Source organism: Mesoplodon mirus (genome assembly GCF_964341445.2).
Source record: "Mesoplodon mirus genome assembly, chromosome: 13".
NCBI classification, from domain to species: Eukaryota; Metazoa; Chordata; class Mammalia; order Artiodactyla; family Ziphiidae; genus Mesoplodon; species Mesoplodon mirus.
The window spans coordinates 87,266,963-87,282,019 of record NC_138989.1 but is presented as its reverse complement, the minus strand read 5'-3'; the positions used below and the strand labels follow the sequence as shown (position 1 = coordinate 87,282,019).

At 49.7% G+C, this 15,057-nt stretch overlaps 1 protein-coding gene across 4 annotated transcripts in view; it reads left to right on the top strand.

Annotated features, from left to right (window-relative positions):
* The first annotated feature begins 998 nt into the window (after positions 1 to 998).
* MBP (myelin basic protein) overlaps positions 999 to 15,057 on the top strand; it is a 116,959-nt gene continuing 102,900 nt past the window's right edge. For 3 of the 4 annotated variants that reach the window (XM_082640768.1, XM_082640767.1, XM_082640762.1), the window contains exon 1: positions 999 to 1,145. The gene's annotated coding sequence lies outside the window, so the exon portion shown is untranslated. The other variant, XM_082640765.1, reaches the window with a different exon arrangement.

Here is a 15,057-nt window from a genome sequence, read left to right as displayed (position 1 = left end):
TATTTCTGGGACGGTGGACACATTTCTCTTAGAATCACCAGCACTGGAACGTGGTTGCTAGACGCCCGGCCTGTGAGGGCGGCTGCTTGGGGAAGACAGCCCTGAAACCACACTGGGAGCCGGGGCCCTTCTGGCCGGCCCGGGGGGACCAGGGCTGAGTCTCACCAAGCAGCAGACTTCCCCTCCTCCTAATAACCAGGTTGGGTCGCCGCGGGCTCCGGGAAAGCATCAGGTTCAATTCCCTGACCTGGAATCTAAGCCATGGGGGACGCCCGGGTCTCAGTCTGTGTCTCCCCTCAACCTCCTACTTTTCCACCATCAGGAGGAGGGTGAGAATGCAGGGGAAAGGACCACCGGACTGTGTGCAGGTGACTAAGGTCCAAACAAGAGGCTTCCTTTGGACCAAGAGGATGACATTGACCACAAGCCAGTAGATGCTTCAGGCCGCAGGCCCCAGGGCCGCTCTTCCAAATGCGCGTCTTCTGGTCTGCTTTGCGAGCGCTCTTCGCTGGCCTCCTTTGGGAAGCCTGTGTTCCCCAGCGGAGCACCTGTCCGGGTGCTGGGATGCACGAGAGCTCCCCGGGTGTTCTCCAGGGGCCAGGCGTTGCTGGGGGCCCTGGAGCCGGCGCTGGCTGCCGTGGAGCGGGCTGTGGAGCAGCTGCTCTCAAGGCTCCCTCCCCGCGCGCTCGGGCCGGGTGCTTCGGAGGCTCAGCCGCGAGCAGAGGCTCAAAGAGCCGCAGTTCAGCCCCGGCCGGAGTCCGCGCCCGCCTCCAGGGGCTGCCCCCGCGCGGGGCCCGTGAGTGCCGCGAGCCCGCGTGGCGGAGCCGCCCGCAGGTGGTCCCGGCCGGCGGGCAGCAGGTGCGGCGGCTCAGCCCGGCCGTGTTTACCTGGCTCGCAGGAAGCCCGGGGGCGGGGGAGGGGCGGGGAGCGGCGGCGGGCGCGGCCGGCGCTTGGAGCCGCCGCCGTCAGTCGCCGCCGCGCGCCAGCGAGGACGAGCCTGCGGCCCCGGCGGCCCCGGCGGCCCGCGTCCCCGACCCGGAAGGCGGCGCCGGCGCCCCGGGACCCCGCGCGCTTGGGGCCCGCGCGGCGAGGAGGCGGCCTGGACCCCGCGGCGCCCTCGGCCTGGGAGCGGCGAACGCAGCGCGGTAGGTAACCCTCGCCGGGGGCGGGAGGGCCCCTTTGCGCCCTCGAAGCGGGGACCGCGGGGACCCGGCCGCGGGGCTCCCCCGGGCGGCGGCGCAGGTGGCGGCAGGTGGCAGCCGGGCGACCGCCCTGCGAGGGGTGGGCGCGGGTATAGACGCCGATCCCGAGCAGCGGGACTGTCCCCAACGCGTGTCCAGGTGTGGGCTCGGCCGGGCCCAGCGGCCGGGGTCGCGGGCAGAGCGTGGGAGGGGGTGAGGGTAGAGTTTCGGGTGAGAAGCGACAGAGGTCAAGGAGGCCGCCCCGGGCGGGCTGGGAACGCGCGCTGGTGGCGAGCTTTCGGGCAGGCGAGGGTCCCCACCAGCCTAAAATGCTTCTTAATGACACACCTGGAGCCGAGCGGACGACTCCTGCTGTCCCCCCGCCCCCCCGCCCCACGAGCCAAAAACCAGTTTCCTTTTGAGCGCCGAGGGCGGCTACAGGCGACTCTCCGGGCTTCCGCCTTCCGGGGGGCCCGTCCCAGCTCGGGCCGCGCCGCCTGCGCCCACCTGCGCCCACCTGCGCGCCTGGCGCCCCCGGGCGCGAAGCCCCCTGGGCCCGGCGCCGGGTTGGGTGGCCCTTAGGGTGCCCTGTGATCTGCACGACTCCCTGACATTCAGTGGCTCTGGGTCCTTTGGGCTGCTGGTGGCACTGCCTCGTTTCTTTTAGCGTCTCCTTCCACCTCGTTTCGGAAGGCAGAGTGGGGCTTGGAAAAACGTTTGCGTTTCTTTGGTGATCTCAGTAGGAGTCTGGCAGGAAATAAGCGCTTTCTGGTTACTGGTTCTCTGTTTTCCAAATGCTACAACGTGAGAATCGACAACACCTGTTCAGTTTGCCTCTGCAGCCGTGGAAGGCACGGGCCACAGCCGGGATGTGCTGGGAGACGTGTAAACACGGTGCAGGGGGGCCGCTGGCTGTTCTGGCCAGGGATACCCACACCTGGCCTAGAAAGAGAGATTTTCAGAGGGAGGGAACTTTAGGGTGCGTCCTATTTACGACCTGTGGGTTTTGGAGAAGACTTTAGCCCTCCGGCTCAGGGAGATAGTTTACAGAGTGGCCCACAAGTCTGGGACCCCCCTGGATCGGACTCAGTCCTGACCCCCCTTTTCCCTGGCAGGACCACCTCTGAGTGCTGGGGGCCTCCTTGGACGTGGTGACCCAGGTGCAGAGCCAGCGGGAGCCTGGGACGGAGCAGCTCTTCAGGGAGGGATGGGCCCAAAGAGCCAGCAAGTGGGCCGCAGTCTCACAGCTGTGTTTCTCCCAATCCAGGAGAGGTGCCCGTCCGTCGTTGTATGTTTTTTAAGTGGGATAAACCAAAACCTGAAGGGAGGGAATCCAGTTCAAAATTATTGTAAAGTGTTGGCTAACAGTCACTCCCAACGGTTTAACTGTTCTGAAATGACTCCCTTTATTAACTCAGGGTTAAACAAAAGCTATTTGGTTCGAATCCACTTTAGAAACCTTTTGTTGTTTGACTTTTAGTTTCTCTTTAGATTCTTTAAAAATTTGACACAGTATCAGCCACCGTCTCTGTGCCTTTTCCACCCAGGTGTCCAGGTAGCGTTTTTGACCACTTACAAATTGCCAGGCTGTCTTCTTAGAGCAATATATCACCTCACTGATAGGCAGGATGCCCTGGGATACCCTCATTTGATATAACTACCCTATCAGTACCCTCATTTTTACTGCTAGGAAACCAAGGCATGGAGACACCCAGGGTGCCCAGGACTCAGTTCTGGGAACCTGCCACCAGCCCTTTGTTGCTGCCCTGCAGGGCAAGTAGGAGGCCTTGCAAAACCCACAGGGCTACCTTCCACTTCTCTGTCTGTTAAAATTCCACCGCTAATGAGCGGCCACGCCCAACAAAATATGCTTCCTCTTCAGGATGATTGGCCCCGAAGGCCGCTGTTAGGTCTCTGTTAGTCATCTTTTCCTTAACTTCCTCAGTGAAGTTGACAGTAAAGAAGGAAGGACGGTTCTCTAATTCCTCAGCACGCTTTTTAGTAAGTAGTCACTAAGCAGGAAGACATTTCTACTGGTCCCTGAGAGCCACTGAAGGAAGCTTAAATCAGCCTGAGTTTGGGGCCCCAGGAGGTGAGTTTAAAACAACAGTAATTATACACAGGGAGACCCTGGTGGTCCCATTCAGCGGAGATGAGCAGAATTCAAACTCCACCTAAACGTGTAGCCGTCAGGCTTCAGCCAGAGAAACGGAATCAATGGGAGATGCACATGAGTGACTTATCTCAAGGAACTGGGGCTGGAGAGGCCGACCAGACAGGAGGCTGCAGCTCTCAGGCGTGAGCTGAGGCCACATCCAGCGGTCACGCTGCAACCAGGAATAGGGAACAGTGCATATTCTGAAGCTTTTAGCAAAGTCTCAGAGTCAATAATGGCTAAAAATTCATAAATATGGATCTGGACTCTGTGAACACCTCTGAGTAAGTGTGAGGCTCTATATTAAAAAAATAGATGGATGCCTAGAGAATGAGGATAAACAGACTTAGGTGAGGTATCTGGAACGTATCAAACATTCTAAAATTCAGCAATATAAAACAAACTGCCCAACAGAAAAAGATGTGGCTGAACAGGCTGGCCCAGAAGAGAAAACCCAGATGGGCTAGTAAAATATGAAAAGATGTGTAACCCACTAGTTCTCAGGGAATCAAAAATCACATCAATGGGATAATTTTTCATATCCATCATACTGGTAAAAATTTTAAATTCTGACTATACCAAGTATTGAGGAAGACGTAGAGAAGTGAGAACTCACATTATTGTGAGTAGGAGTGTAAATAAAAACAGACACTGTAGAGAAGAATCCAGAAAAGCTGATGACGGACATTCCCTATGACCTCATGATTTCACTCCAAAGTTCACCCTCTAAGGAGAACCTGGTCTGAGTGCAGAGGGCACATACAAAGGTTGCTCATGGAAGCAATTTTTAAAAACTTTTTATTTTGAGATAATTGTAGGTTCACATGCAATTGTGAGAAATAATAGAGAGATGCATATATGCTTCATAACATCTTGCAAAACTATAGACAGTATCACATCCAGGAGATTAACATTGGTTCAATCCATCAGCTGTGTTGAGATGTCAGATTTCACTAGTTTACGTGTGTGTGTCTGTGTGTAGTTCTATGTAATTTTATCACACGTGTACAATTGTGTGACCACCCACCTCAGGTAGGACAGCTCCATCACAAATTCCCTAGGGCTGCCCTTTATGGCCACAGCCAACTTCCCCCTTCTCCCTCCCTGTGCCCTTGGCAACCACTAATCTGTTCCCCATTTTCTATAATTTCATCATTTCGAGAATGCTATTTAAGTAGAGTCATGCAACCTTTTTTGATTGGCTTTTTTCACTGACTGCAATTCTCTTGAGATCTCTCCAAGTCGTTGAGTATACTGATAGCTTGTTCTTTTTTTTTATTGATGAGTAGTATTCTGTGGAATGGATGCCCACCCGCTCCCGTAGTTTTTTGGTTTTAAGCATTTGCCCTTTGAGGGTTTCCAGTTTGGGGCTGTTTGAGTAAAGCTGCTGTGATCGTCCATGTACAGGTTTTTGTGTGAACACAGTTTTCGTTTCTCTGGGATAAATGCCCAAGCAAGAGTGCCCTTGCTGAGTCAAATAGCAAACACATATTCCATTTCATAAGACACTGCCCTCCTCTTTTCCAGAATGGCTGCACCATTTTACATCCTACCAGCCAGGTGTGAGTGATCCGGGCTCTCCACGACAGCCTTCGGCACTGTCACTGTCTTTTATTTGAGCCTCTAACAGGTGTGCGGCGATACTTCACCGTGATTTTAGTCTGCGTTTCCCTCACAGATAGTGATGCCAGTCTTTCCATGTGTGCGTCTGCCATCTGCACGTCCTCTCAGTGAGCAGCCTATTGTCGTCTTTGCCCTTTTTCTGATTGGGTTGCTCGGTCTCGTTAGTTCCTTGTGTGTTCTAAATGCGGCTCCTAGTTTTGGTTTGCAGCTATTCTGTCGGTTTCACTTGACTTCATCCTCTCCACAGAGTCGTTTGCAGGAAGAAAGTTTTTCATTTCGATGAGATCCAGTTTATTACTTTTTTCCTTTTATGGATTGTGATTTGAGTGTGAAATGCAAGAACCCTTCACCTAGCCTGAGTCTGGAAGATTTTCTCCTTTTTTTTCCCCCTGCATGTTTTATAGTTCTACATTTTACACTGAAGTCTGTTGTCCATTTCCAGTTAATTTTGTATAAGGAGTGAGGTCTAGGTGGAGGGTTTTGGTTTGGTTTGGTTTCTGTGCCTACCTAGGAACGTCAAATTGCTCCAGGACTGTTTGTTGAAAAGATGATCCTTGCCCCATAGAACTGCTTTTGCATCTTTGTCAAAAATCGTGTCCCCATATTTGTGTGGGTCTATTTCTGGTTTCCCTGGTCTGACACCCTTGATTGAGGTGTCTGTTGCTGCACCAGGACCACATTGTGCTGATTTCTGTGGCTGGAGGGTGAACATTGCCATCAGGTAGCACGAGTCCTTCTCCTTCTTTCTTTATCAAAATCCTATTAGCTGTGCTGGCTCCTGCACCGTTCCATACATCTTAGAATAAGCTTGTTTGTGTCTACAAAACCCTTCGTGGAATTTTTATAGGAATTTCATCAAATCTATAGATGGACTTGGGGAGAATTAATAGTTTTACCGTGTGGAGTCTTCCACGCTGTGATCACAGGTTGTCTCTGTTTATTTAGATGTGCTTTTGTTTCTTTCTTCAGTGTTTTGTAATCTTCAGCGTATAGATTCTGAATCTGTGGGGTTTTTTTAAGAGTATACCTAAATATTTCTCTTTTTTTGAGTTATGTTTAAATAGTGTCATGTTTTTAACTTCAGTTTCTACACGTGTGTTGTTAGTTTACACAAATGTGGATGATGTTTGTGTGCTGACCTTGTGTCCTGCGACCTTGACCAACTCCCTCACTAAGTCTAGATTTTGGGGGTAGATTCCTTGTAATATCCATGCAGACCGTCATGTTACCTGTCAATGGGAAAGTGTTATTTCTTCCTTTCCAATCTCTATCCTTTATAATTTCTTTTTCTTCTTGTGTTGCACTGGAACTTCCAGTGCTCTGTTGAATAAGAGTTGCAGGAGTGGACATCCTTGCCTTGTTCCTGATCAGAGGGGTAAAGCATTCACTTTTTCACCACTAAGTATGAGGTAACTATAGGGTTTTTGTAGAAGTTCCTTATGACATTGAGGTAGTTCCCCTCTATTCCTAACTTGCTGAGAGGTTTTGCCATGAATGGGTGTCGGATTTTGTCAAATATTCTTCCAGTCAGTTGACAGGCTCCTGTGATTTTTCCTCTTTAACCTGTTAGTATGATGGATTATACTGATTAATGTTCAAGTTGGTGTTGACCCACCCTTGCATGTCTGAAATAAATTCCACTTGGTCATGTGTATAATTTTTTTATAGGTTGCTGGATTCACTTTGCTAGTATTTTGTGGAGGATTTTTGCTTCTAAGTTCATGAGAGAGATTGGTCTGTGGTTTTCATTCTTTGTACAGTCTTTGCTGGTTTTGATATCAGGGTATTATGAGCCCCATAAAAATGAGCTGGGAAATGTTCCCTCCTTTTCTAATTTCTGAAAGGGTTTATGTAAAAATAACATTAATTCTTCTTTAAATGTTTGGTAGAAATTTCCAGTGAAACCATCTGGGGCTGGAGATTTCTTTGGAGGGGCATTTTCTAATTACACATACAGTTTCATTAATAGTTGTAAGATTATTCAAGTTATATATTTCATCTTGGTTGAATTTTGGTAGTTTGTGGATTTCGAAGAATTGGTTCATTTCTTGTAAACTGTAGAATTTGTGAGTGCACTGTTGTTCACAGAATCCTTTATTATCCTTTTAATGCCACAGGATCTGTAGTGAGATCCCTAGTTTTATTCCTGATAGTGATGATTTCTGTCTTCTCTCCTTTTATGTGAGAATCTTGCTAGAGCATGATCCATTTTATTGCTCTTTTTTTTTCAAAGATCTAGCTCTTTGTTTAATTGATTTTTCTCTGTTGTTTTCCTGTTTTTGGTTTCATTGGTTTCTGTTCTTAACTTTACTAGTTCCTTCCTTCTACTTTCTTTAGATATATTTAGGTTTTTTTGTTTGGTTTGGTTTTTTAGTTTCATCAGTTAGAACTTAGATTATTGATTTGTGTACCTTTCCTGTTTTCAATGTCAGCATTTTAGTCCTATAAATTTCCCCCTCAGCACTATTTTAGCTGTGCCCACGTATTTTTTTTCAAATGGTTTAAATGCTTATTGAATCGAGATTTTGTGTGTCCAAGATCAGGTCAAAAAGTGAACAAAATGTGGGAAGGGTTGGCTGGTTGATGGCTCCCAGAAAGAGACCTGAGGTTCAAGGTGTAGCTCTGCTTGGCTCCGTGCAGTGTTGGGTCAGGTCTCAATACAGGTCAAAGCAGTAGCATTGAATGGAAAGCAGCCAAGTTACAGATGAATAAATACAGTATCATTCTATTTATTGAAAAATTTTAAATACATAAAAGAACACACTACCTGTCGTGATCACACAGAGATGAAATAAATACAGAAATCACGCAAATTGGGCTATCCATCAACCTCAGGAAGCTGCTTACCTGTGTCTAAGGAAGGATGAGTTTGTATGAAGGGAAGGGAATTTGTTTTACTTCTGAAACATTTTGAGATTTTAGACAAAGAAAGGAATGGGTCACTTTTTTTGAGGGAAAAGGTAAGCCAGCTGTGTATTTTTTACTGTACCTTTCGTTTGTAATAATTAATCACTTACATTAACAATAGAGAAGCCAATGCCCAGTTTGGGGGTATGACACTAAAGAAGATGAAATGATGGAAAAGCTGGGAAGATTAATAGCCTCAAAGAAGAACCTGGAAGTAGGTTGGGGTGAAGTTACTAAAATTAGGTAAAAGCAAGAGCAAAGAAAAAGAGAGTTGGGGACCTTCCCTTGTCCCCGTTATCATTTGTCAACGGGGTACAAACAAGGAAAACTAGAAGCGGAGTTAAGTAGTGTGATCTTAGAAAAAGGGCTGTGCCCTGTGAACCAGCCAAGGGCTGAGATTTCGGGGGGCGGGTGGGGGGGAAGGTGGGCACCGCGCCTGGCCCTGCTTTCAGCCTGTGAATTCAACTTGCGATCCGCTGTCTTCCTTTTAAGAACCGTTTACATCTGCGTAAACATGAAGGGCGTGGGGGGAGCTAGCGTTGGGCCCCAACTGGGTTTCCTTCTTTGCTGCCTGAATTTTTCCTGAGTCCCTCACGTGCATAAGTGTGGCCTCTAAGTACCGTCATGCGTGTTTTCAATAGAGGTCAGCAAACCAGGGCCTCCCTTCTCGCTCCTCCGCCCGGTGGGAGAGCTGGCCCTGGACGCGTCCGCAAGTCCCCAGGTCCCCCTCCCGTGGGCATCGGACAGACCCCCGGCCCAGGGGGTCTCTGCTCCCTGCCACTCACCCCCTCCAGACTCGCGGCGTCGGCACCAATGTCTGCGGGCCAGCGACTGGTCTACGGGGGCCACTGGCCACAGGCAGGTGCAGGGACGCTGCGGTGGCCGAGGAGGGGTCTGTGATTGATTTCCTGTAGAACGATTTCACTTTCTTTAAGAGTGAGGGGTGAACATTCAGCTCACCCTTCTTCCATAAGAGAAGGAAAATGAGGTTTTATTCACAGTAAGTGATCAACCAAATTTCATGCTTCGTTGTATATCAGAGACTAATATACAGAGCGTGGAAAGACGGGTCCCAGAGGCAGCTGAGGGCCTGGAAGGTGGTCACCCCGACACACTCACACCCTCACACACACACACACACACACGTGCTCATGGCTGGAGTCCGCACGTGACGGCCGGTGTGGGGTTGGCAGCCCTGCATGTTAGGGCAGCGCCTTGTACAGTAAGAACTACCCCTCCTTCGCCGAATGTAATTATGCCTGAGGTTTAATCCTCTGAACTTCTCAACCCGAGAGTTTATTTCCTTGTGATATCTGTTGTTTCAAACATGCATATATATATATATGTATATAATGACGTAGCTAAAACCCACTAAGAAGCCTAACTAATCTCTCCCACCACTCAGACAGACTTATTTTCTTTCTTTCTCTTTTTATGGTTTTCAGTTTCTTTCTTTTTTTTTTTTTAATTGAAGTAGACTTGATTTACAGTGTTGTGTTAGTTTCTGGTATACAGCAAAGTGATTCAGTTATACATATATAGACATATTGTTTTTCAGATTCTTTTCCCTTATAGGTTACTAAAAATATTGAGTAGGGCTTCCCTGGTGGTGCAGTGGTTGAGAGACCGCCTGCCGATGCAGGGGACACGGGTTCGTGCCCTGGTCTGGGAGGATCCCACATGCCACGGAGAGGCTGGGCCTGTGAGCCATGGCCGCTGAGCCTACGAGTCTGGAGCCTGCGAGTCTGGATGGAGCCTGTGCTCCGCAACGGGAGAGGCCACAACAGTGAGAGGCCCGCGTACAGCAAAAAAAAAAAAAAAAAAAAAAAAAAAATATTGAGTAAAGTTCCCTGTGCTACACAGTAGGGTCTTGTTGTTTACCTGTTTTAGATATAGTCATGTGTATCTGCTCATCCTAAACTCCTAATTTATCTCCCCACCCTCTTTCCCCTTTGGTAACCATAAGTTTGTTTTCTGTCTGTGAGTCTGTTTCCAGACAGACTCATTTTCTAAAAAGACACAGAATAAATGCAATGATGATGTCTGGACAGGCCCTGTCAGCATCCTGGGGTAAGACGGTCTGCCCAGAAGGTGGAGGCCCTCCTGCCCCCCAGCTGGGGAGCCAGGTAAGGTCTGTTCCCCAGCAACCCTCTGAATCGAACGACATCCTCACCCTGTTACAGGTGAGGAAATGTGAGTTCTCAGCACTCAGCAGATCTGGGGGATCATGTGCAGCCCAGGGCGTCCTCTGCCCTGTCCAGCGACATGTGTGACGGCCAGCGATGCTCACCCTGTGCTCCTGAGCTCTCAGAGCACATTTCCAAATCCCGTCGTCCCTACACCTGTGTTAGGCTGCACTGTCTCAAGTCAGTGTCCCACGGGTGGGAGGGGCATTGGGCCCCGGCCAGCCCCAGGCCTTGTCCCCAAGCTGGTCACGAGTGCTGGGGACCAATCAGAAACCAGGGGCTTTTTTAAATTATTATTTATTTTTTTATTTTTGGCTGCACTGGGTCTTCGTTGCTGCGTGCGGGCTTTCTCTAGTTGCAGCGAGAGGGGGCTACTCTTCATTGCAGTGCGCGGGCTTCTCATTGTGGTGGCTTCTCTTGTTGCGGAGCACAGGCTCTAGGCACATGGGCTCAGTAGTTGTGGCACACGGGCTCAGTAGTTGTGGCTCGTGGGCTCTAGAGCGCAGGCTCAGTAGTTGTGGCACACGGGCTTAGTTGCTCCGTGGCATGTGGGATCTTCCTGGATCAGGGCTTGAACCCGTGTCCCCTGCATTGGCAGGCGGATTCTTAACCACTGCGCCACCAGGGAAGCCCAAGGGCTTTTGTTTTAAAATGAGCTCCTTTTTAAAGGAAAGAATTGGTATGAAAAGGTGTAAGAATGGAGTTTCTCTTAGTGGTGATGTGACGCCGCACATCAAAACTGATGCTGGGTCTGAAAAGCGGTCAGTGGCTGATAGCTGGTGACGAGGGGGGTGACGCCCTCCAGAGTGTGAGGGAGCTTCTCTGAGGCCCAAAACCGCAGCTTTTTACAGGAAATGAGTTTCTGCTCAGAGCCCCTTGGCAGTTGTTCTCCTTGGTGTGTGTTGTAAATTTTGAAATGCAAAAAGAGTTGCAAGAGGCATTCAGTGTGTTTTCCTGAACACACTGGTTTTTAACATCATGCTGATTCTGATTACATAGTAATTAGGCTTGGGTTTGGTTTATACCTCCCCACTGTTAAAACCATCTAGAAAACAGAGACTGGTGTGATGCTTCTTCTGAAAGTGAGTTGACTTGGTTGCATTTTACATCAGGTTTTGCTCTGATCGGTGGCCAATATTCAGTGCTGACGCCCCTGACGGCAGCTCTGAGTGACCCACAGGGAGTGCCAGGCCATGCCCTGCACCCTGCAGGCGACATCTGAGTGCTGAGGGTTCCGTGGCAGCCCAGGGTCCCTGCTGGTGAGGGCTGCAGCTCAGCTCGGGGGCCCCCGGGGTCTGCCCGGCCCTATGACCAGCAGCTCCCCGGCTGGACTGAGGCTTCCTATGAGTCATGGCTGGAAAGGCAGGCAGAGCCCCTAGGGTGACATGCTTCACTGTCATTTGGTTTTCTGAAATGTTCATTTCAGAGAGTGACTCCTGCAGTCAGATTTCCCTTTGTTTCATGGGACCTGGGGGCAGGAGGGTGGAAGCAGGTGAGGGTTTGATTTTTGTCAGAGGGTGGGGAGCCTGGCGGCCCCATCCTCAATGTTTTGAGTAAAGAGAGGGCTTGTGCTGGCCTCCTTCACCACTGACAGCAGCGCCCACAGTGTCGGCCCCGCCTTTCGGGGTGTCAGGGGACAGAGGGTCTACCCCCAGGCCACATCCGCCCCGCCCCTGCAGTTAGCAGCCTCTGTTGCCGCAGCCCTGCGGGCAGGAGCAAAAAGCCAGGTGCAAGAACGTTCCTCCAGTAAAGATGGGCAGATGCACGGCCTCGCCTGCACCAGCCGCCAGGCTAACCAGCGAGGAAGGAAAGCTCAGATGGCGCTCACCTCCACCCGGAGTCTGATTGGGTACCTGCCCGAATCAGCATAGACGGCTGCAGGGCCGGGGTTGGCTGGGGGACAGGATACCCAGCGCCCCAGCCAAGTGTCTTCCGTGGCCAGTGCCTGGCTCTGAGCCTTCCACGGGGCTGTGGACTAGGATGACGCCTAACGATCCCCCAGTGGGCTGCCAGCCACCTGCATGCATGTTGTCCAGAATTCTCATTATATGCAGAGTCCTAGGCCCGGGGCTCTGAACACCACACCACAACCTCGGGGCCCAGGCCCACGAATGTGTAATCTAATGAGCTCCAAGTGATGAGGACCACTGCTCAGTGAAAGACAGAAATGGGTGAGGAGTGCCCGATGTGTGCCTTGGTGACACAGATTTACCTGAATGCACCTGCCCGTGCTCACACACATCCACTTTTACACCATCAAGAAATTATATTTCACTGATAAACTGACTTTATGTTTGAAGAATGACTCATGGAAATAACGTTCTATACTGATGATACGTTCTTATTTTTTTATTATTTTTATTTTTTAATTAATTAATTAATTTTTATGTTTGGCTACATTGGGTCTTCGTTGCTGCACGCAGGCTTTCTCTAGTTGTGGCAAGCGGGGGCTACTCTTCATTGCGGTGCGCGGGCTTCTCATTGCGGTGGCTTCTCTTGTTGTGGAGCACGGGCTCTAGGCGCGCTGGCTTCAGTAGTTGTCGCTCGTGGGCTCTAGAGCTCAGGCTCAGTAGTTGTGGCGCACAGGCTTAGTTGCTCTGCGGCATGTGGGATCTTCCCAGACCAGGGCTCGAACCCGTGTCCCCTGCATTTGGCAGGCAGATTTTTTTTTAACATCTTTATTGGAGTATAATTGCTTTACAATGGTGTGTTAGCTTCTGCTGTATAACAGAGTGAATCAGCTATACATATACATATATCCCCATATCCCCTCCCTCTTGCGTCTCCCTCCCACCCTCCCTATCCCACCCCTCTAGGTGGACACAAAGCACCGAGCTGACCTCCCTGTGCTATGCGGCTGCTTCCCACTAGCTATCTGTTTTACATTTGGTAGGGTATATATGTCCATGCCACTCTCTCACTTCGTCCCAGCTTACGCTTCCCCCTCCCCATGTCCTCAAGTCCATTCCCTGGTAGGTCTGTGTCTTTATTCCTGTCCCGCCCCTAGGTTCTTCATGACATTGTTTTTCTTAAATTCCATATCTATGTGTTAGCATACGGTATTTGTTTTTCTCTTTCTGACTTACTTCACTCTGTATTATGGTTTGTTTTTGATACTCCATTTAGAGGATGACATTCTCTTTCCTGCCTGTGAGCGCTAGCGTATCTGACAAGGAATATTTAGGGATATGCATCGTCTCCATCTGGTTTCTTGGTTAGTTGGAACCTAACACTTTTGCTAAACTTGCTTTGAAAGCAAAAAATACAGAGCTGTGTGGCAGGCTTCCCAACTAGAGCAAACGCACAATTGATTCTTTAAAATTCTCTCATTCTCTAGGATGGGCAGGAGGCCACGCCGTGCCTTTCCAATGCACCCACATAAAGCAGACGCGTCTGGGGCCCCGCAAGTGCTCTGCAGTAGTATTAGGGGCTCAGGGATCCACAGATAGGTTTCCCAAGGCCCAGCATTTGCTGAACACACTGCAAGATGTATAAACAAAACTCAGGTGTCCCGATTAGGGGGCTGTGCTGGCAGAGGGGAGGGGACTCAGTAGCTGCTTCTAACCCCCCCAGCAGCCCCGTGCCTCCCCTGCGGCCTGTCTGCGAATTCCCTGGGCTCTTCCCGGAATTCCTGGCTGGGGTTAGGGTTAGGATGGACGGCTCCTTCAGGGCTGTTCCCTCACCCTGTTTCCAGGATGCCCAGCTTCTCCACATGGCTTTTCACAGCAGTAGCTCTGTTCTCTGGTTCTGATCACATTTAGTTTATAAGGGTTCCATTCCGCACTCACGTTCCGGGACAGGTAGATAAGTTTTCCTCGCCTCACGTCATGTGCGTGGTGCTCAGGGGTGGTGTTTGTTGCCTCCCCAGATGGCTGCTTCCACTGACCCTAATCATCACCATCCGCCTGATGCCCACGAGAGTCTGAATCTTGCCGAAGTCATTTGCCCAAGTCTGTTCTTCAGCAGCCAGGAGAACATGGGACATGATTTATTCAGCTCTCTGTGTTGCCTTCCAAGACCAGATAAAAGAGGAAGTTAATAAAATAAACAAAAATGACTCTCATACTTTAGGAGCTGGGTTTCTCTTGGTGTGGTAGGAGGGTAGGGTGTGCTTTGGTTGCGTTTATTCTGGTTCTTTTGGATATCTGAAAACGTGATAGCCTTAGGCTAGCTGAGACCAGGGATTTATGGAGTGGAATCCCCAGCTGCCGTTGTCTTCCTAGAAATAGAAAGAGGATAAATTGTATTTCAGAGTCAGGCCTAATGCAGCTCTACCTTCGATGCATCATTTTATACAGCTCTAGGGAAGGTGCTGTCCCCTTTAAAAGGCAGACAATGATTCTTTTTTATTCCGTCATTATCTCTGTATGTCAAGACTTATTTTTGAAGAGAGAAGGCTTTAAACCAGATATTAAAAGCTAGCCTGGGATTTCCTTGGCGGTCCAGTGGTTAAGACTCCGCCCTTCCACTTCTAGGAGCCTGGGTTTGTTCCCCGGTTGGGGAACTAAGATCCCTCATGCTGTGTGGCTCGGCAAAGAAAAAAAAGCCTTATTCATTTCAGACGTTGTTTGGAAATCGTTATGTGAAAGGAAGGAGGACCTAGAGGTGCTGACCTGGCAGACAGCCTTTCTGAAAAGGCAGGGAAATGCCGTGTTTAAAGCCACATCACATAACAGTCCTAACCCTATTTACACAGATATTTTTTACATAGGATTAGCAACACCAAAATAAAATGTGGGATGGGAAATTAAATTTTAATGTGAAGTTAGGTTAAAACCTGGACAAATTTTCACACCGTTTTTTTTTTTTAATTTTATTTAGTTTTGGCTGCATTGGGTCTTCGTTGCTGTGCGTGGGCTTTCTCTAGTTGCAGCGAGCGGGGGGCTACTCTTCGTTGCAGTGCACGGGCTTCTCATTGCAGTGGCTTCTCTTGTTGCAGAGCACAGGCTCTAGGCACGCGGGCTCAGTAGTTGTGATTCGCGGGCTCTAGAGCACAGGCTCAGTA